Here is a 20,340-nt window from a genome sequence, read left to right as displayed (position 1 = left end):
ATGGCCCTGAGTCAAAGCCCATTGACATCACTGTAAAGTCTTTGCCGTGATTTCAATGGGTTTTGGATATGACTCTTAGAGGACAACATAATCTCTCTCTCTCTCGCTGATGCCCACCTGATGGCCCTTTTGCACTGCCAGAGGGATACAAAGGCCGCTAGCTTATTACAGAATCAGTGTCAGATTAAGCGAGCGTAAGTTAATAAGCAGGTCAGGTCACACATTCTTAACTGGATACCAGGGAAGCGGGAGGCTTCCGTTGTTACCGGACGTGAGACTCACTTTTGACTCATCTAGGGTGAAATTCAGAGTTAGCACAGGTCTACGCTCCACTTCAGTGAAGGGACCATATTTTTCACAATGAAAAGCCAGGAGATTTTTTAGGAGCATCTTTCAGGCTACACAAAATACTTACACCTATGAAAAACGTCCCCTTCTTAAAAATTCTGGTGTCACTGGGACTAGCAGCGATCACAGCAGCGATACACGCATTATTCTTAGAGTGGAGAATTTTTTTTGCAGCCATTTAGGGTTTATCACAAATCACCGAACCAGTGTCACCAGCATTCGATTTGAGCAAAAAGAACAGCCCTGGTTGTCTCTCTGCTCATTTGACTTTTCCCTTTGAACTCCCTTCATCACACCAAACGCTTGCCCAGCTGTTTGATACCGGCAAACCCAGAGAAAGTTCTGTGTGTTGTGCAGTGTGGATCACGTGTTGGGTGCGGAGCACTTTTGAAAACCTCACCCCCAGTTTTGGATGCCGAGCACTTGAAAATCTGGCCCTGAGAATTTTTGAAATCTAGACCTTAGTGGTTCCTTGAAGTAGGTGTAATGCTTGTGATATGGTTAATGTGTCATATGTGACCATCTACATTGTATGGTGGCTCAATCATATACAAGAGACTAACATGAGGAAACACAAGGACAATGGAACTCTCATGAACTTCAAATTTTAATGTCTCACAGGCACCATTGGAGACCAAAGCAGGAAATGGATGGATTAGATTATTACAGCATAAAGATACAATTCACATTTCTCCCATGGTTTCATAACTGCCTCAGAGGTACAAGAGCAGTTGGAGAAGAGAGGAGACAACTTGCAATTTACGATAGTTACAAGGCCATGCAAAGCTTTACAAATTCAAGGTACGATCATGAGAACAAGCAGTGAGTTGGCGTGTTTCTGCTCAGAATTTTCCCTTCCGGCCGGTCTGTGCTCGGCTACTTCAGCTTCTGAGATGGCACCTGGCAGCAGTGCTTCTGCTGCTGTTGCTGCTCCTGTTGGCAAGGCTTCTGTGGTTTCCCGTGGCAAGATGACCCTCCTCCGCTCCCATGGCAAGATGACCCTCCTCCGCTCCCGTGGCAAGATGACCCTCCTCCGCTCCCGTGGCAAGATGATCCTCCTCCGCTCCCGTGGCAAGATGATCCTCCTCCGCTCCCGTGGCAAGATGACCCTCCTCCGCTCCCGTGGCAGGTATCTTGTTTGTGGCAGTGGTCTTTCTCCTGGCGGGAGCACATCTTTCTGTAGCTTGGGTAACCCTGAAAGAAAGAGACAACCCATTGGTAGCTGCAAACACCAGGGAATCTGCCTGAGATCCCCATTTTTTCTAACGCACCAGCTGTTGGTTCCCGAACGCTGAGTACTTGAGCACTGGTCATTAACCCTGCCTGTGGTGACCTGCAAGGTCGCCCACCCAGCAATCTTTGCCACTCCCGACCTACTCCCTGCTTCTGGTCTCCAGCAGGATTTCTCCAGCTGTGTGCCATTGTTCCTGGCCAGATGCCGGGGGAAGCTGCACACTTTGCACTGGTTCCCATGCTGCATACTATGCCGTCCTATTGGAAGGGGCACAAAAAAAGGTGTTGGGATACCTCTGAGGAAGACTTAGGCTGAGCATGGGAACCACAGCTGAACACACCCTAGCTACATAAAACTTCAGCAAGTGAATTTAGCATCAGCAAAAAGGCCCATGGAGACGATCAGAACTTGATTACAGATCCTCATTGCCCCAAGACAGACTCTATTCTATTTTGTTACAGATCCCCAGCACATAAGCTGTGGGGCCCATATTCAGGAAACCATCCCGCTCCAAGACAGCACGTAGATATGTGCTTCAATTTTAGCACATGTCCAAGCCCCCCACCCCCGGCAATCACTGAGCTCAGGTACTTTCCTGAATCAGGACCTAAATTAGTTCTTTATCCTGCACCCATTGAACTCAATGGTGACGCTTCCAGTGAATTCCGCGGCACAAGATCGATTCCCAGACTTACCCTGAATGCAGAGAAGAACTCGTGAAGAGAAGAGCAGATGAGTGAATGAGGCTCGTTGGGATGGGAGCCCTTTTATATGTTCCCAAGACCTCTTACCGGACGTGAAACACCTCTCTGGCATGGTGAGCTAGAGTCAGACTGCTCCAATTAATCTCATTTGCATTGTTTGCATGACTCATTCTCACTTCAGAATGGTATCTCTCCTTTGTATCTTTTGGTATTCATGTGCCACATAAGAATTTAATTGCTGGCCTCTCCTGCACTTAAATGAGATGGGAAAAACGTGGGTGGCCTAGATTTCCCAAAGTCTCAGTGGGGTGGGGTTCTGTTTTCCTAAAGCTGGGCATAGTTCTGGATCCCCGTCCTCCGGCTCTGGACCACAGTGGGATGAAAAGTCAATGGGACTTGTGATCCTAAACCACTTAGGGTATGTCTACACTAGAGCTGGGCGTGAGCCTCCCAGACTAGGGCTAGGTCTGCTAGAGCTAGCAGGCTAAAAATAATAGTGTGGACAATGCAGTTGGGGCAGCAGTTTAGGCTGACCACCCAAGCTCAGTCCCAGGGGATCAGGTGGGCTTGAAAGCCTGAGATGGAGCGGGGCCCTCAATGTCTATGTATCCTCTGGGCCAGCTTACATAGAATTTAGATGCCTAAAGATTCAGACAGACCCCTAGTGGGACTCACAAAAGAGCCTGAGTAGGTGAAGTGCTTTACTCCCATAGAAAGCTTTCGTAAGCCCCACTAGTTTCCTGGTCTGGTTCATTGTCATCGGTGGGGTTGTCCCAGGAAGGTGGAGGAAACCTGATGAAGTTCTGAAGAAGAAAAAAAAAAAGCACAATTATTTCCCCCAGGAATGCTTTGTGAGAACGTTCCGTTCGTCAAAGGTTTCAAACTGTGGAAGAAAAGAAACAACAACAAAAAGTTTTCATGAATCGTTTTTTGGCCCAATATTTAGTTCTCGATCTTGAGTCAGCAAAACTACTTAAGTACATGCGTACCTTGAAGCATGTGAGTGGTCCCCAGGGGGCCATTATTGGTTGTTTGTGAGTATTTGGGTGGCCAACATATAGTCACAAAAGTGTTTGTGAGTCCCACAAATTTTCATGCATTTTAGCACAATTTTCTGAACATTCACAACAGAAACGGCATCATTTGGTCTTTATCATTCATCGATCTCCTCTTCAGAAATGTTCAGTCATCCACTCAAGGAGCAGACACAATACCATGTGACTCTGGTGGCCAGCCAAACATCCTAATAATAGACTAGCATGGAGTTGAAGCAAATGGTCTGGGAATAATCCTTGGGTTGAATTTTGTCCATGTGAACATATGAACAGTGAATACATCAATGGAAATCTGGCCTGGATGGAAACCAACACATGAACAGAATGAATGGCTAAATTTGCAATGAATAAAGATGTAACCTGAATGTTACCCAACCCCCGGGTGCGTGTGCATTGGGGAGTTGGTCAGATCTATGGTTCTGGTTTTGGCCCCATATCTTATGGGAAGATGCTTCTTGACTTTCTAAATGTACATTCAGACTGTTGTTTAATGTAACTTTATATTAAAAGTTTGGGCTGAAACATATCAGGCTTTCTAATGATAAACTGAAGGAGGAAATAGTTCCGCTCGTGGAAATCCAAGGGCAGAGAAAAATTTGGAGTGTATTTTCCTGCTTCTAGTAATAATAATCCCTAGCTCTTATATAGCATTTTCCATCGGTAGATCTCCAAGCGCTTTACAAATGGAGCTCAGTATCATTGTCCCCATTTACAGATGGGGAAACTGAGGCACGGGAAGGGGAATGATGTGCCTGTGGCAAGGCCTGAGGCAGAGCCGCAAACAGAACCCAGTACAGTGTCCTATTCAATAGGCAACATTGTCTTCACGAGCTAGGGGACCGAAGTCTTATTTATCCACAAATATGCTCTATTCTGGGCAGCTGCTGGGCCAGCCTTCCCCCCTTCACCTCCCTCACTCCTCTGACCCAGAACAACCACGTTCCAGGGGTTATATGGTAGTTGCGTCCCCCTCCCTTATCAACGTCCCCCCGCCATTCTATTCAGGTCTTTGCATCATGCCCAGCATCACTGTGGAATCTAAGCATTTAAAAGGGGGAAATGAAGGCACCCAGAGTTGAAATGACAGCCGGCCAGCAAGAGACCCAGGAAGAGAGCACCCCTGTCTGGCAGCGCCTAGGCTAGTGTTGAGTTATGACTTCGGCTTTTCTGCTAAGCTGTTTATTATGAATGATTATTATTTGCAGCGTGGTAGCATCTAGGAGCTCCAGGCATGGCTCAGGGCCCCGTGGCGCTAGGCGTTGTACAAACACACCAAACAGATGGTCCTGGCCCCAAGGCGCTCACAGTGCCAGTAAGATTTATTCGATTGTTTCCTACCCCCTCAAGCCCACTCCCACCCACGTTCTCTGTTTTATCTGCCTGTGGCAGCCTGTCCGCCACGTAGTCTGTGAGCTGCAGGGACTGTCTTCGGTACATCTCTGTTTAGTGCCTAATGCCATGGAGCCCCAAGCCTCCATTGTGGTTCCCGGGTGCAATGTAATAATAGAAACAACATGAAATAGTAAAAACTCTGCTGTGCCGATTTCCAATCCGCAGGGCGACTGCACCTCTCTGTTGATAATCCCAGAAAGGAGGTCACATATGCTGGTGAGGGAGTCGATGTGGAAACTCTTCCAGCATGCAGTGGGCACGGACCAAGAGTTTCATTCTTCCTGGGCTTGGAGCCAAGCATTCGGTGGTAAATATGTTCAGCATGCATTTGGTCTCATGACTCTCTATCATCTCCTGGGCGATCGCCTCTGTAAGGGCCGGTTATTGAATCATTGAGCTGAGTGTCGCATAAACCTTTCATTACAGCCAGTAATTCCTGCGCAATCTCCTTTAGCCGGTTCTGGTTGTGATAGCAAACAGATGACACGGTGACTGCTGCGGGCGGGCGGGCAATGAGGAATGAATCAGTGCATTGGTGCCATCGTCGCGCAGAAATGCTGCTTTGACCTGCTTGAGACAAAGGCTTGTTTCGTAGCCTGGGCGAAAGGTGGCAGCGTGTCAGGCTGACAGATATGATGGACCCCCTCAATAGCTTTTGCATCGAATGTATGTTAGCTGCGTCTTTGTGAGGCAGGGATTATGTTCCAGCCCCAGGTGGAACTAAAATCAGTGGGGAGTAATTACTGCAGAGCGGGGGACAGGTACACCGTTCCTAAGAACGAATTACTGTAGAGCAGGGGACAGGTACACCGTTCCTAAGAAGAATTACTGCAGAGCGGGGGACAGGTACACCGTTCCTAAGAAGAATTACTGCAGAGCAGGGGACAGGTACACCGTCCCCTGGGGGGAATTGCACAGGCTGGGTTCAAGAAACCCAGGAGACAAAGAAAGAGTTTGGGATATAAAGGTTCGGCCTGAGCTGGCTGCATGACTCATTTTGATCCAAAAACGGACATGAGATTGTAACCAAGAGGCCAAAATCCATCTGGAAGGGTTTGAAGGACTGGACCCCCTTTGAATTTGAAGATTAGGTGTGATGTGAAGAGCTCAATCTACTGAGTTTAACAAAGAAAAGGTTCAGGGGTGACTTGATCACAATCTATAGGTATCTACATGGGGAACAAATATTTAATAATGGGCTCTTTGCTCTAGCAGAGAAAGGTCAGAGATGATCCAAGCTAGACACATTCAGACGGGACATAAGGTGTAAATTTTTAACCTAGAAGGTAAATAACCGTTGGAATAATTTACCGAGAGTCGTGGTGGATTCTCAATCCCGGATGATTTTAGAATCAAGACTGGACGTTCTTCTCAAAGCTCGGCTCTAGGGATTATTGTGGGGCAGGTCTCTGGCTTGTGCTCTGCAGGAGGTCAGACGAGATGATCACAATGGTCCCCTCTGGTCTTGGAATCCCCGAACCCGCCAGGGGCTCCTTGTGGAAGACGGTGACTCCTGGTAAGCTAGCGTGTGTGGAGACGGCGATAGGGGTTGTCCTGTGCTCTGGGAGAGCTGGCTGGCTGCCGGGAACCGGTCGCTGTTCCTGAGACAGAGCCACGTGCCGGTGCTGGAGTAAAGTCAGACCTGCTGGGATATTCGCAATGAATTGCAGGGGCACTGCAGTCCTAAACCGCTGGCAGGACGTTCTCTCGGAGGGCATTTCTACGCTGCAATTAGACAGCCACGGCTGCCCCAGGCCAGCTGACTTGGGTGTGCGGGGGCTCTGGCTAAGGGGCTGTTTGACTGCCGTGTAGACATTCGCAGAGCCCTAGAGCCCAGGCTCCAGCCGGAGCCCAAATACCACAATTACACAGCCCCTTTGCCCGCGCCGCGCGAGCCCATGTCAGCTAGCACAGGCCAGCCGCGGGGTAGACATACCCCGAGCCTCTGGAACTAGCTGCAGAAGGCCCCACTTCAGCTGGGTGGAGGGCACGGCTCCTGCAGTGACGGAAGGGTGGACAGGAATGTTTTGTGGGTGTCTGGCAGAGTTATTTTGTGAGGAGTTATGTTGATGCTCCTGGGGTTTTGCTGGAATATTAGCGACGCATTAGAGCACTTTTATTATTATCTAGGTTGACATACATAGGCCTGGGTGGATCCCCATTGACAAGCTTGCAGTCAAATGCTGAAGTCCTTCTTTAGGCAAAAAAAAAAAATATAAAAAAATCACAGCCCGCTTGACAGGGCGCTCTGCCCGAGGCAAGATTGCGTATGCATGTAGGATGAGTTTTTGCTAATTGATGGTACAAACAATGGGCCTCACCCAAGGTGAGTGTGCAGGGGAATGGGTGGAAGGGAAGGATTCCCTTAGGGCTACCTGTATCTTCGCTCTGGGTGCTGGGAGAGATATGGAAGCTGCCTGCCAAGTGCTGCCTTCCCGCCCCTTCCTCCGGGAGGGGACGTGTCGGGATGCGGTAGCAGTGGGCAACGTGCAGAGAGGGGGTGAGCAGGAGGAACTATGGCACCATGCCGGGTGCCAGTCAGTACGGCGAGGCGCTGTCCCCTGTAACGGGCTGTAGGAGATTATTCCTCATCCTTCCCTAGGGCAATGGGGTGCTGCTGAAGAGCTAATTCTCAGCCGGGCATCTCGGAGGTACAGCGCTTCTAGGAGCACCAGGCCTCACTCACCGACTCTTGTTCGGGGCTGGGCCTACCGCCGCAATCTAGCCCCGTCCAAGTGCCATTTTCACAGCAGCTTTTGGGGCCCAGTGACTGAAAGCTCACGTGGCAGCAGGGGAGGATGATGGCAGGCAGTGCCAGGCTACTTAGGAATCTCATCACCCAGGATGGAGCGTGTGGCCTGGGGCGGCAAGCCGCGGGGGGTGGCCTGCCAGTCGCCATGAGGGCGGCAGTCAGGCTGCCTTCAGCGGCATGCTTGCAGGAGGTCCGCCGGTCCCGCGGTTTCGGCGGCGAGGTACGCCGAAGGCATGGGACCGGCGGACCTCCTGCAGCAATGCCGCCGAATCCACGTTACCAGCGGACCTGCCACAGGCGCGCCACCGAAAGCCGCCTGACTGCCGTGCTTGGGGCAGCAGAATACATAGAGCCACCCCGTTAACGAGCACAGGTGGTCAGGAGAGCTTGTGTGAAAGCTCGCTCTGCCAGCCTCCTTACCACCATCCGAGGGAGGGAAATCAGCACTGTACTCACCCCGGGGCAAAAGAGCACCCCCCAACCACCACCACCTCGGTAGCTACTGAACAGCTTTTTAAAAAGCACCACCCCAGTGTGGTTTGCTTGAGAGCAGCTTTTTTCCTCCCTGATCGTCTCACCCAATTTAAATTGAGATGCGTTTCAGGTGCAAGGTTTGGATTAGGCCCAATGTTACCATTTTAGTGCCCATTTGTACCCGTCTTAAGGGTTTCGTACGCTTCAGTTGAGCGAGAAGTAATGCTCTTTGTTTCCTAGAGGAAATCCTTGGCGTTTTTGCATCGCTGATTGCATAGATAGTGAGCAGAGCTGGTTGAAAAACAGAATTGCCACCTCCTGGGAAATTCCAAGATTTTGAAATTTCATTTGGCCCCAAACTGGGATGACAAGGTAGGAAGCTGGGGCTTTTTGGAAAAAATCAAACGTTCTGAAATATTTTGTCTTCCTCATCCTAACACTTTGTTGCAGTAAGGTGAAACTCTATCATAATCGATAACTTACGATCAGATGGAAACGTAGTGATAATTTCCTATAGAAAATTTCACCAAAACATTGTGTGCCCTCAAAAGGTTCGGATTTAATCGAACCAGCATTTTCTGAGGCTAAAACATCCCACTGGAAAACTTTTGATCTGCTGTAACATGAGCATTGTTCAAAACACACAAACTCTTCCAAAAACCTCACCGAACAATAGGTGGTAAAGGCTCTGGGTAAGCCACTTAGACAACAAACATGTGACAGGAGTTTCTGTATGAGTTTTGGCTGGCTGAGCTCTTGTTAAACTGATCATTTTAATGTTGCTCAGATTTAAACATGTTGAGGGCCTTCCAGCCTTGGAGAGACATCTTATTAGTTATTTAAACTGAAATTACTAAAAATAAATACATAAACATTGATGGGGACTGCATTTCAGGGTGTACTACATACCACGCCTCCATCTGACCCATAGGCAATAAAGGTCTGCTACAGCTGCTAGGAGGTAGGAAGGGTGGTCTAACAGCTAGGGTACTGATTTGGAATTAGGGTTCAGTTACTGGCTCTGCCACAGACTTCCTAAACGACCTTGGGCAAGTCACTTAGTCTAGTCTGTGAATCAGTTTCCCATTGATGAAATGGACAAAAGTCCACCAATAATTGCAACATGCACAGATACTACAGTAATGAGGTCAGTATTTTTTAATTATATAGATATGTATATGCTCCTTGAGAGCACTTGCTTTTACAAATTGATCTACATTTGGGAGGTCTCTGGTTCGAACCCTTTGTGTGACCAGACACTAGCTGCTATGCAAACCTCAGCAGGAGTTTTGTATTTCTTTTATCGAGCAAGAATTTGGCCCACTGTCTCCATTAGGTGGGCCTGATTTTTCCTCTGTAAAAACCCCTTGTGTGAGGTATTAAAGCCTAGGTTTGAATATCAGACACAGATTTCTACCATTTACCTTAAAGAACTAACCACATTAGCTGCCAGCTACAGTAGGTTGTTATCCTCCAGTTGACTAGCCACTACAGAGAGGCACCTCACTCACTTTACCCTGCTCAGACCAGTGTCAGTCAAGAGTAATTCCATGGAATTGAATGAAGTTACTCTAGGGAGAAGGGATCCGGCTATCTTATCCCAGCGTACATTGTACCATTTTTCTACTCCTGAAATAAACACAGGATTGGGCAAGTGGGAAAAAATAAATCAATCTATTGCACTGTGAAAAGAATTCAGTGTCCAAAACCTTTCTGTATCCCCGAGAGCGCCTAGATTTCCAACTGGCAGCCGCATTGCAAAGCAGCAGTGCTGTGACTGGAGTTCACAGCTAGGACCCGACCCTCAGTTGGCAGCAATTGAAATCAATGGAGCTGCATTGAGTTACACCAGCTGAGAAATTGGCTTGTGAGCTAGAATAGCCACAGGCTCTCAGTGGTTTGAGCATTGGCCTGCTAAACCCAGGGTTGTGAGCTCAATCCTTGAGGGGGCCATTTAGGGAACTGGGGTAAAAATCTGTCTGGGGATTGGTCCGGCTTTGAGCAGGAGCTTGGACTAGATACCTCCTGAGGTCCCTTCCCACCCTGACATTCTATGATTCTATCCAGGAATAGCCTCCTTCTCTACAGAATTTCAGGATCTGGGCTTGCTATTGGGGAGCTGAGGGGCAGAGCCTGTGTAGCTAGAGAGAAACATCACAGGAGGCCCAGAATAAAAAAACAAAACACAAACCAAACCCATTATCAGTATGTTGCCAAGTCCCTGCCTTTCAAAAGCATGGGGCTAGCTTAAAATGTAATTTAAAGAGAGAGATTCAATGGGGGGTTAGTCTCCTACCACTTGAGGGCTAGAGAAGCTCTTTGGTTTTTAAAACAAAAGCTGAGAGCCTCCTGTCATCCTGTAGCACTAGGAGCTGGGACTTTACAAAAGACACTAAACATTACAAACCTTGCTGTACAAATCACAATTGCTGGTAACAGTGCATTATGGAGCCTGCCTTCATTGGGCTTAAATCCTCAGACAGACACACAATCTAGCAATACAGCCATTTGCCTCTCTCTAAAGCTGTCTAGTTTCTCTATAAGATTCCCCAGCAGAAGGGCCCAACCTCTTTTTAAGGTTTTGAGCGTAATAAGGTCAACTGCTTCTGATTGCTTCACAGCTGGAGGCGTTATGCTGACTACTTCAACTGGCATTTAACTCCTACAGGCCACCAGCATTGTCTGTCTTAGATGGGGCGCTGGCTAGAGATGCCACTGGAATGGGATAGGGCCCATGGGAGTTAGGTGCCTAAATCCCTCTGCGGATTGGGGTCTATGACTCCAAAAGAGCTGCATTCTCCCTCTTTCGCCTGTAATAGGGTTTCTCATTTTGTCCCTGGAATACTTTGCCAAGCCTGTGTAATATCAAATTGCAATAGAAGGTTTTAACATCAACCTGGCTCTCAAGCTGGGATGGCTGGGGGGTTAGGGCCCTAGTCTGGTATTGGGAGGAGCAGTGATCCGTTCCCTATTTGCCTTGGCCCTCCTGTGTGACCTTAGCTAAGTCACTTAGAGTAAAGCTCTGAAAATCACCTCAGTCCTGTGGATTTTCAATGAGACTTAGGGTTCTTGGTGCCCCAGTCACGTCTGAAAATGGGGGTGTAGGCTGGTCCATCACTTAAGGCATTTTGCAATTCTGACCCTTCAGGCCCTGAACCCTTCAGTGAAATGAGAATAAAGGCACCATCCTAACTCACAGGTTAAAGATGTCAAAGATTTCAAGATGCTGAGATACTACGGGGCCAGGGCCAGATACGTACCCCGCAATGTGGAGCAGGGTATGCACGACTCCCCACCGCCCACCCAGTTAGAAATCACATAAACTCGACAGACAAAGTGAAAAACATTCTATAATCTTTTAAAAACGTCACCTCATGATATTGGGGGGCCTGATTTGTGAACGTTTGGGGTTGGCAATACCGCTAGCGGATGGTCTCCAGCCTTCCGGATTCCTTTCTCCTCCCGCCCATCCGAACTGCCACCGCTGAAAGCATCTTCCTCCAGCCCCGCCCTGATCAGAGCACACCGTCCCCAAAACCCTCACGAGTTTGAACCCATTGGGTCAAATTAATTCCCGGTGTAACGACACTGGCGCGTCTTCCTTTCTGGGTCAAAACTGGGCTTGGACGGGGGGTGGTTTTGTTTTTTCTTTTTCTTCAACATTTTATTAATTTCCTCTATTTTGCCTTTGGGCTGGGGAGGGTTAGAGGTCAGAAGGGGGATCCCCCACGTGGAAGTAAAGCCCAGAGCTGCCATTTAATCCTTTCAATCCCCTCTGCAGAGATGCAGGCAAAGGGGTGCCGCTTTAAGAAACCCTAAAGATTGCGTGTGTGGGTGGGCGGGCGGGGCGGGGAAATCATGGCTCCCTGAACACTTGGGGAATTTTGCCATTGATTCCTGTGGAGTCAGGATTACAGCCTGGATGATCTTGGCCACCATTACTCAGAAGAAGAATGGAACATTTTTTTGAAGTGCACTTTTTCTAGAAGGTTTGTAGTATGGTTCTTATGCATGACACCCAAAGGAAATAACTTTACTAGCCCTGCATGTTTGAATTTGAATTTTCCCTTTATTAGTATATGTGGTAAACAGAGCTGAATGTGGAACCTGGCTACCCCACAGCTGGTTTCTCAGTGCAGCGGTGCCTTGCAGCTACCGTTTGTACGGACAGAGGATGGTTTCCCAGGGAGAGGCGAATTTGCTGTGTGGTGACAAGAGAGGGAGGATTAAGGAAACACCAGGACAGGGGAACTCTCGTGAACTCTCCATTTTAATGTCTCACATTTACAACCCGAGACCGAAGGAAGAAGCAGAGGGGTAAAATTATCCCAGCGTCAAGGTACAAATCGTATTTCTCACCCGCGCTGATAACAACATCAGAGATAGAAGGCCAATTGAGAAGAGAAGGGGGAATTTGCAGTGGCCGATAGTGAAAGGAGGGCATGCAAAGCTTTACAAATTCCAGGCGAGCTCAGGACACGCGCAGGGAGCTGGCAATGGGTTTGACATTCTGTGGGGTTTTGTCTCGATCCGTTCTGAGCCCAGTTACTTCAGCTTCTGGCAGGGCACCTTGCAGATCTTCTGCTGCTGCTGCTGCTGGCAGGGCTGCTGTGGTTTCCCATGGCAAGACCCTCCGCTGTGGCAAGATGATCCTCCACCATGACAAGATGAACCTCCACTGCTATGGCAAGAAGACCCTCCGCTCCCATGGCAAGATGAACCTCCACTGTGGCAAGAAGATCCTCCACTACTATGGCAAGAGGATCCGCTGCTGTGGCATCCTCCGCTGACATCTTGTTTGTGGCAGTGGTCTTTCTCCTGGCGGGAGCACATCTTTCTGCAGCTTGGGTAACCCTGAAAGAAAGAGACAGCCATCCCTCAGTGCGTGCGAACACAAGAGGAACCTTTGTGGAGATCCCACTTCCTTCCAATGCAGAGTACACAAGACGTTGCTTTATGAAATGTTGAATGGAGAAGCCAGGAGGCTTTTCAACCTGAAAGTTCTGATCCCCAGGGAGGAGATGAAGTTTTCTAGGAGGCTCCCATCTCATCCATTCCATCCCCATGTAAATAGATAAATAGATACTGAAAGTTCTACATAGATAAGCTTCTCTCCCTTTCTTCTATAGCAGCATAATGCTGTCTGTTCTCCCCTTTGGGCATCGCAATATTTAGCAGATTCCCGATAACGAGTGTCCCAGATTAGAAGTGAAAAGTCTCAAGTATTCAGGGAGAAGTTTGTGTTCACAATGAGAGTCCAGAGCCAGATTCAGTGCACCACAACCTCAGCTGGTGTCTATTGACACAGATCCATTAAAATATATCCCCTTTTATATTTTCCAGTTATTATTTTTATTTAGTATTTGTCCTGTATTATCGCTGAGGTCCCCTATCATCGCCCAAGGCCCGACAGTGGTAGGTGTTGTGCAACCACAGAAGATAAACATGGTCCCTACTCTGAAGAGCATTGCAATCTAGGAAGAAGACAAGTGATGGAAATTGGCTATACCAGATGAGGAGCATAAAGTAACAATGCAAAAATATTGGTCAGCATGAAGTTTTGCAGCTGAAACTACAAATAAAGTTATTTTCCATTAATAGCCAAAGAGAATCAGCATAATCGGACTTACCCTATTCACCTCCAGGAACGTGCGAAGAGAACTGAAGTGAAGTGAGTGGAGAGCTGTGGGGTGCCAGACCTTTTATACCATGTGGGATCTATCCTTCCGGAAATGAGACACAACCTGCCGATAGTGACTTGTTTGTTTATCATCTCAAGCCTGCAGTAATTACCCAAAATATTGCTTTGCTGCTTTGACTCATGGTTGTATCAGTGGATCTATCTGTCTCCTGTAGGCCATCCATATTTCCGATTGGTGGATGAAAATGTTAATTCCAGCCACACCTGGTGTGACGTACAGGCAGGTACGGGGAAAAACCGGTGTGATGTTCATTGTGGGTTTGCAAAGTCTCACTGCTCTGTTAATTGTTTCAAACCCCAAAACTGTGGGGGCATTCAAACACTACTGTGATGGGCAGGAGTGAGTTTGCTTATATCAAAGAAAGGAACCAAAAAGTTGAATTTTGCTCTCTTACATAAATGCAACCAAAGGGATGTTGTAATAAGTAGCATCCCAAGAGGGGGTGTTTGAGTAGGATGGCATGTTTACCTATGGAATGATATTTAGGAATTAAGGCCCAGAGTTTTCTAGGTTTCTAATGAAGTTCCATGTCTAATTGGTTTATAAAGGGTGAATAAAGGGAGAATAGCCGTAAGTAGAGTTGATCAGGAAACGGGAGGTTTTTCTGTGGGAAGTTTGAAGGTTTCCTTGATCTATTATAACCGATATATTTCTGGTCTGTAGCTGCTGCAGTGCTTCATGGGAGCTGTATTTGGGCTGCCTCGTGCACCCGTTCTCTTCGGCAAGCCTGGCTTCCCGGTGAGATGACACCTCCAGTGATGAAAGCTAAGATTTAGTCATGGGGATTGTGACTAACAGTCCTAGACAGGCCATGGGCAATAACCAAAAATGGATGGAACGTGACCTGTCCATGACTTTTCCTGTTAAGACGCCTGAGTAAATGTTTGCTGTCCCGGGGTTAGAAACCTATAAAACTCTGGGCCTTAATTCCTAGGTATCGTTCCATACGTAAACATACTAGCCTACTCAAACACCCCCTCTTGGGATGCTACTTATTACAACATCTCTTTTGTTGCATTTATATAAGATAGCAAAATTCAATAGGAATAATATAACCTGCTCACATACTTAACATTCTGTTACACCCCCAGAAAGTCTAGATCCTCACAGATATAACGTAACACCAACTTTTTGGTTCCTTTTTTTGATAGAAGCAAACGCTTCAATTGCTTCTCTCTCTGTCTACCATTCTCTCTCTAGTTTTGATTTTATGCTGCGGCCCATCACAGTAGTATCTGAACTCCCCCAAAATGTTGGGGTTTGAAACAATTAACAGAGCAGTGAGACTTTGCAAACCCCCAATGAACATCACCGGTTTTTCCCCATACCTGCCTGTATGTCACAGCAGGTGTGGCTGGAATTAACATTTTCATGCACCAATCGGAAATATGGATGGCCTACAGGAGACAGATAGATCCACTGATACAACCATGAGTCAAAGCAGCAAAGCAATATTTTGGGTAATTACTGCAGGCTTGAGATGATAAACAAAGAAGTCACTATCGGTAGGTTGTGTCTCATTTCCGGAAGGATAGATCCCACATGGTATAAAAGGTCTGGCACCCCACAGCTCTCCACTCACTTCACTTCAGTTCTCTTTTCACGTTCCTGGAGGTGAATAGGGTAAGTCCGATTATGCTGAATCTCTTTGCCTATTAATGGAAAATAACTTTATTTGTAGTTTCAGCTGCAAAACTTCATGCTGACCAATATTTTTGCATTGTTACTTTATGCTCCTCATCTCGTATAGCCACTTCCCGTCCCTTGTCTTCTACATAGATTGCAGTGCTCTTCAGAGTAGGGACCATGTTTGTCTTCTGTGGTTGCACAACACCTACCACCCTGGGGCCTTGGGTGATGATAGGGGACCTCAGCGATAATACAGGACAAATAATAAATAAAAAATAACTGGAAAATATAAAAGGGGATATATTTTAATGGATCTGTGTCGATAGACACCAGCTGAGGATGTGGTGCACTGAATCTGACTCTGGACTCTCATTGTGCCCCCAAACTTCTCCCTGAATACTTGAGACTTTTCACTTCTAATCTGGGCCGCTCGTTATCAGGAATCTGCTAAATATTGCGATGCCAAAATAGAGAGAGCAGACAGCATTATGCTGCTATAGAAGAAAGGGAGAGAAGCTTATCTATGGAGTACTTGCAGTATCTATTTATCTGTTTACATGGGGATGGGATGACTGAGATGGGAGCCTCCTAGATATCTTCTCATCTCCTCCCTGGGGATCAGAACTTTCAGGTTGAAAAGCCTCCTGGCTTCTCCATTCAACATTTCATAAAGCAACGTCTTGTGTATTCTGCATTGGAAGGAAGTGGGATCTCCACAAAGGTTCCTCTTGTGTTCGCACGCACTGAGGGATGGCTGTCTCTTTCTTTCAGGGTTACCCAAGCTGCAGAAAGATGTGCTCCCGCCAGGAGAAAGACCACTGCCACAAACAAGACGGCTGCCACAGCAGCGGAGGATGCCACAGCAGCGGATCCTCTTGCCATAGTGGTGGAGGTTCTTCTTGCCACAGTGGAGGTTCATCTTGCCATGGGAGCGGAGGGTCTTCTTGCCATAGCAGTGGAGGTTCATCTTGTCATGGTGGAGGATCATCTTGCCACAGCGGAGGGTCTTGCCATGGGAAACCACAGCAGCACTGCCAGCAGCAGCAGCAGCAGAAGATCTGCAAGGTGCCCTGCCAGAAGCTGAAGTAACTGGGCTCAGAACGGATCGAGACAAAACCCCACAGAATGTCAAACCCATTGCCAGCTCTCTGCGCGTTGTCCTGAGCTCACCTGGAATTTGTAAAGCTTTGCATGCCCTCCTTTCACTATCGGCCTCTGCAAATTCCCCCTTCTCTTCTCAATTGGCCTTGTATCCCTGATGTTGTTATCAGCGCGGGTGAGAAATACGATTTGTACCTTGACGCTGGGATAATTTTACCCCTCGGCTTCTTGCTTCGGTCTCCGGTTGTAAATGTGAGACATTAAAATGGAGAGTTCACGAGAGTTCCCCTGTCCTGGTGTTTCCTTAATCCTCCCTCTCTTGTCACCACACAGCAAATTCGCCTCTCCCTGGGAAACCATCCTCTGTCCGTACGAACGGTAGCTGCAAGGCACCGCTGCACTGAGAAACCAGCTGTGGGGTAGCCAGGTTCCACATTCAGCTCTGTTTACCACATATACTAAGAAAGGGAAAATTCAAATTCAAACATGCAGGGCTAGTAAAATCATTTCCTCTGGGTGTCGAGCATCAGAACTATATTACAAAGCTTCTACAAAAAGTGCACTTCAACAAAACGTTCCATTCTTCTCCTGAATAAGGGTGGCCAAGATCATCCAGGCTGTAGTCCTGACCCCGCTGGAATCAACGGTAAAATTCCCAGGAGTTCAGGGAGGCACGATTTCGCACACACACACACACACACACACACACACAAAATCTGGAAGGACTGAAAGGATTAAATGGCGACTCTGGGCTTTACTTCCATGTGCGGGATCCCCCTTCTGACCTCTAACCCTCCCCAGCCCAAAGACAAAGTAGAGGAAATTAATAAAATGTTGAAGAAAAAGAAAAAACAAAACCACCCCCCGTCCAAGCCGAGTTTTGACCCAGAAAAGAAGACGCGCCAGTGTCGTTACACCGGGAATTAATTTGACCCAATGGGTTCAAACTCGTGAGGGGTTTTGGGGACGGTGTGCTCTGATCAGGGCGGGGCTGGAGGAAGATGCTTTCAGCAGTGGCAGTTTGGATGGGCGGGAGGAGAAAGGGAATCCAGAAGGTTGGAGACCATCCGCTAGCGGTATTGACAACCCCAAACGTTCACAAATCATGACTCAGGCCCCCCAATATCACGAGGTGATGTTTTTTAAAGATTATGGGATGTTTTTCACTCTGTCTGTCGCTTGCCGAACTCCCCCTGCGTCCCCACTCCCTCCACTCCCGTGTCTGGGAGACAAATCGTGTGACCAGCTCTGCCCAATGTAGAGAGTGAGGGGATTCAGGTGCTTCTCCAGTTTATGTGATTTCTAACTGCGGCGGGGACAGGAGATAAAGATTTGTGCACACCCTCATCCACATGGAGGGAAGAGGTGAATTTCATATCATGTTGGGTTTGTACTCCAAAAGGGGGGTGGACACCTGGATGCTGTGACAAGCCCCTTAAGAACAACAAGGAGTCTGGTGGCACCTTAAAGACTAACAGATTTATTTGGGCATAAGCTTTCGTGAGTAAAAACCTCACTTCTGGATCCGAAGAAGTGAGGTTTTTACTCACGAAAGCTTATGCCCAAATAAATCTGTTAGTCTTTAAGGTGCCACCAGACTCCTTGTTGTTTTTGTAGATACAGACTAACATGGCTACCCCCTGATACTTGACACCATGCAAGCCCCTTAAGCTGAGCCGTCCCAAAGCGGATCTCTGTCTCTGTGCAGCTGGGTGTGGTCCTGCCCGTGTGCTTGACTGGAAAAGGCTGGGGACCTTCGCCAGCAAGACCAGGTCAAAGGGGGCCCCGGGTGTCAGAATAGTCTGACTCAGGTGACGTCCCAGGGGTCCAGCCCATCACAAACTTGATGTCAAGAAACAGGTGTTGCTTGGTGCCCGTCGCCCTACCATTACTACAAGCAGCAGTGATGGAAGGAGGAAGAGAGACGCGCAAAGGCCAATGTCTTCTCTGACGGACAGGCTAAAGACTTCCCAGAATGACAGTCAGGAAGCTCTCTCAGGATCAAACAATTTCCCCAGGACTCAGAAGCCAGCACTAGGTACTGAACACAGAAATCCTTGTAGAGCGGAGGGGCCTGTATTTCACTGGAACTGCCAATGTGTACGCCCACCATGAACACGAGACCTAAACACAAACGTGAAGGATGGTAAAATCAGCATGTGACTGTGCCTCACTCAGCAAGACGTGGAAGGAACCCAGGCCGAGCAGTGACCCGTAGATATCGGAACAGACTCAAATCACGGCCCCCGCAGAAGAACCAAGCGCCTACAAGGAATGTGTGTGACCTTGTACGATAACAGAGCATGAAAGAACAACCCTCCCAAACCCAGAGGCCTGTATCTCCGTTGCCAAACCAACAATGTCTGAGTTAACGAACACAAAACAACAGAACAGGAGCAAACGAACAAAGAAAGGGTGGGTGTTACGTTCTATTTATGATGCTCTAGACTTTATGGGGCTGCAATAGATTGTTAGCTATGGAAGCAGGTTACGGTGTCCATGGTCAATGTTCCTGTCTCGCCTAAACATGGCCAAAGAGAGATGTTGTGAAGTAGCTTCCCCCACGGGGGTGTTATCGTGTGATAGCATGACTCTGGGCAGTCTAATACGTGGGAATGTAGCTGTAGATTTCTGAAGATATTTACAAAAAGAACAGGAGTATTTGTGGCACCTTAGAGACTAACAAATTTATTAGAGCAAAAGCTTTCGTGGACTACAGCCCACTTCTTCAGATGCATAGAAGTGGGCTGTAGTCCACGAAAGCTTATGCTCTAATAAATTTGTTAGTCTCTAAGGTGCCACAAGTACTCCTGTTCTTTTTGCGGATACAGACTAACACGGCTGCTACTCTGAAACCTGAAGATATTTAGGTGGCCAACTCTGGTAGGTGCCTAAATGCCTTTCAATCGGGGCCTTAGAGAACTCTTTGTTCAGGCCGTGTTTCCTGAGAGGGAAATCTCTACCGAGAGGAATGCCTAGTGCCTGAATGGTGCCCTGGCGTGGCTCTCCCCTTTTCTACTGGAATACTGACCCTGGTGAGAAGCAGCCGCTGGCCCGAAGACCCTGGGATCTCAAAATACAAGAAAGCCCCAGGCCGTGAGCGACGACGCGTGATAGCATCGCCATGTTGAAGAAGGGGAGCTGTGGTGCAGAGCGGTAAATTGAGCTGGGACGTGGCACAGCGTTGCTGTGGCATTTGCCCCGGGGCAGGGTAAATACAGAAGAACTGGAGAGGAGATTTTAACAGAGGATGGTGGGAATGGAGGGCTTGGGCTATCGCAGCTGCTCTGTGCCTGTGGATGTCTGAATCTCCTCCGGCAGCCAGGGACCGGCTCCCTCCCTGACGTCTCACGTCCCCAGCCATTTCCATGATGCGACGACCCACCAGGGAAGAAAGGGGATTGGTTTAAAATCTTGGAGCATCCTTGATGTCAAATGCCCATTGGTTGCTTAACCAACGGGTCTCTCCTCGCTGCTGTCACGGTGCGGCCAGGGCAGTGACTTTTCCCCCACTTGTGGGATTCCGGCCGGGGCTGGAGCCTGTCTCTTTAGGGGATTCTCGCTCCAGCCCTTTTGGGAATTTCAGCCCTGCCTCGCGGAATCCTCCCCTCTGATTGGCTGCCTGGCCCACTGCCCCGCTTCCTGGGAAAGGGGAGCCAATGGGGGCGCTGCCGGAGGCGGGCGGTGCTCTGTCCTCTGTTCTCATGAGCCCACAGCACACTCAAAGACGGGGGGGAGGGGAAGGAGCCCAACAGCTTAAGTCTCCTCTGGTCCCTCCAGCCCCCCGTTACTCTACCAGCCTCTCTCCTTTCTGCAACGCCAGGTGTGGGGAGGGTAGAGGCAAGTGAAGAACCCCCCAGAAACCCCCTCCCAGACCAGAAACAGGAGGAGGGACCCCAGGGCGGCACCCCCAGGCCTCGGAGCTGCAGGAGGCTCAGGGAGGACGCTG

General features: G+C 48.4%; 1 long non-coding RNA gene across 1 annotated transcript; it reads right to left on the bottom strand.

Moving 5' to 3' along the window:
* Nucleotides 1-937: 937 nt before the first annotated feature.
* LOC135976768 (uncharacterized) lies at nt 938-10,503 on the bottom strand. The gene is made up of 3 exons (XR_010594058.1): nt 10,367-10,503; nt 2,278-3,089; nt 938-1,542 (listed from the first exon to the last, which is right to left on the bottom strand). It is a non-coding gene; the product is annotated as an uncharacterized LOC135976768 (long non-coding RNA).
* Nucleotides 10,504-20,340: the final 9,837 nt, after the last annotated feature.

Source organism: Chrysemys picta, chromosome 20 (assembly GCF_011386835.1).
Source record: "Chrysemys picta bellii isolate R12L10 chromosome 20, ASM1138683v2, whole genome shotgun sequence".
NCBI classification, from domain to species: domain Eukaryota; kingdom Metazoa; phylum Chordata; order Testudines; family Emydidae; genus Chrysemys; species Chrysemys picta.
This window is presented reverse-complemented; position numbering and strand designations above follow the sequence as displayed.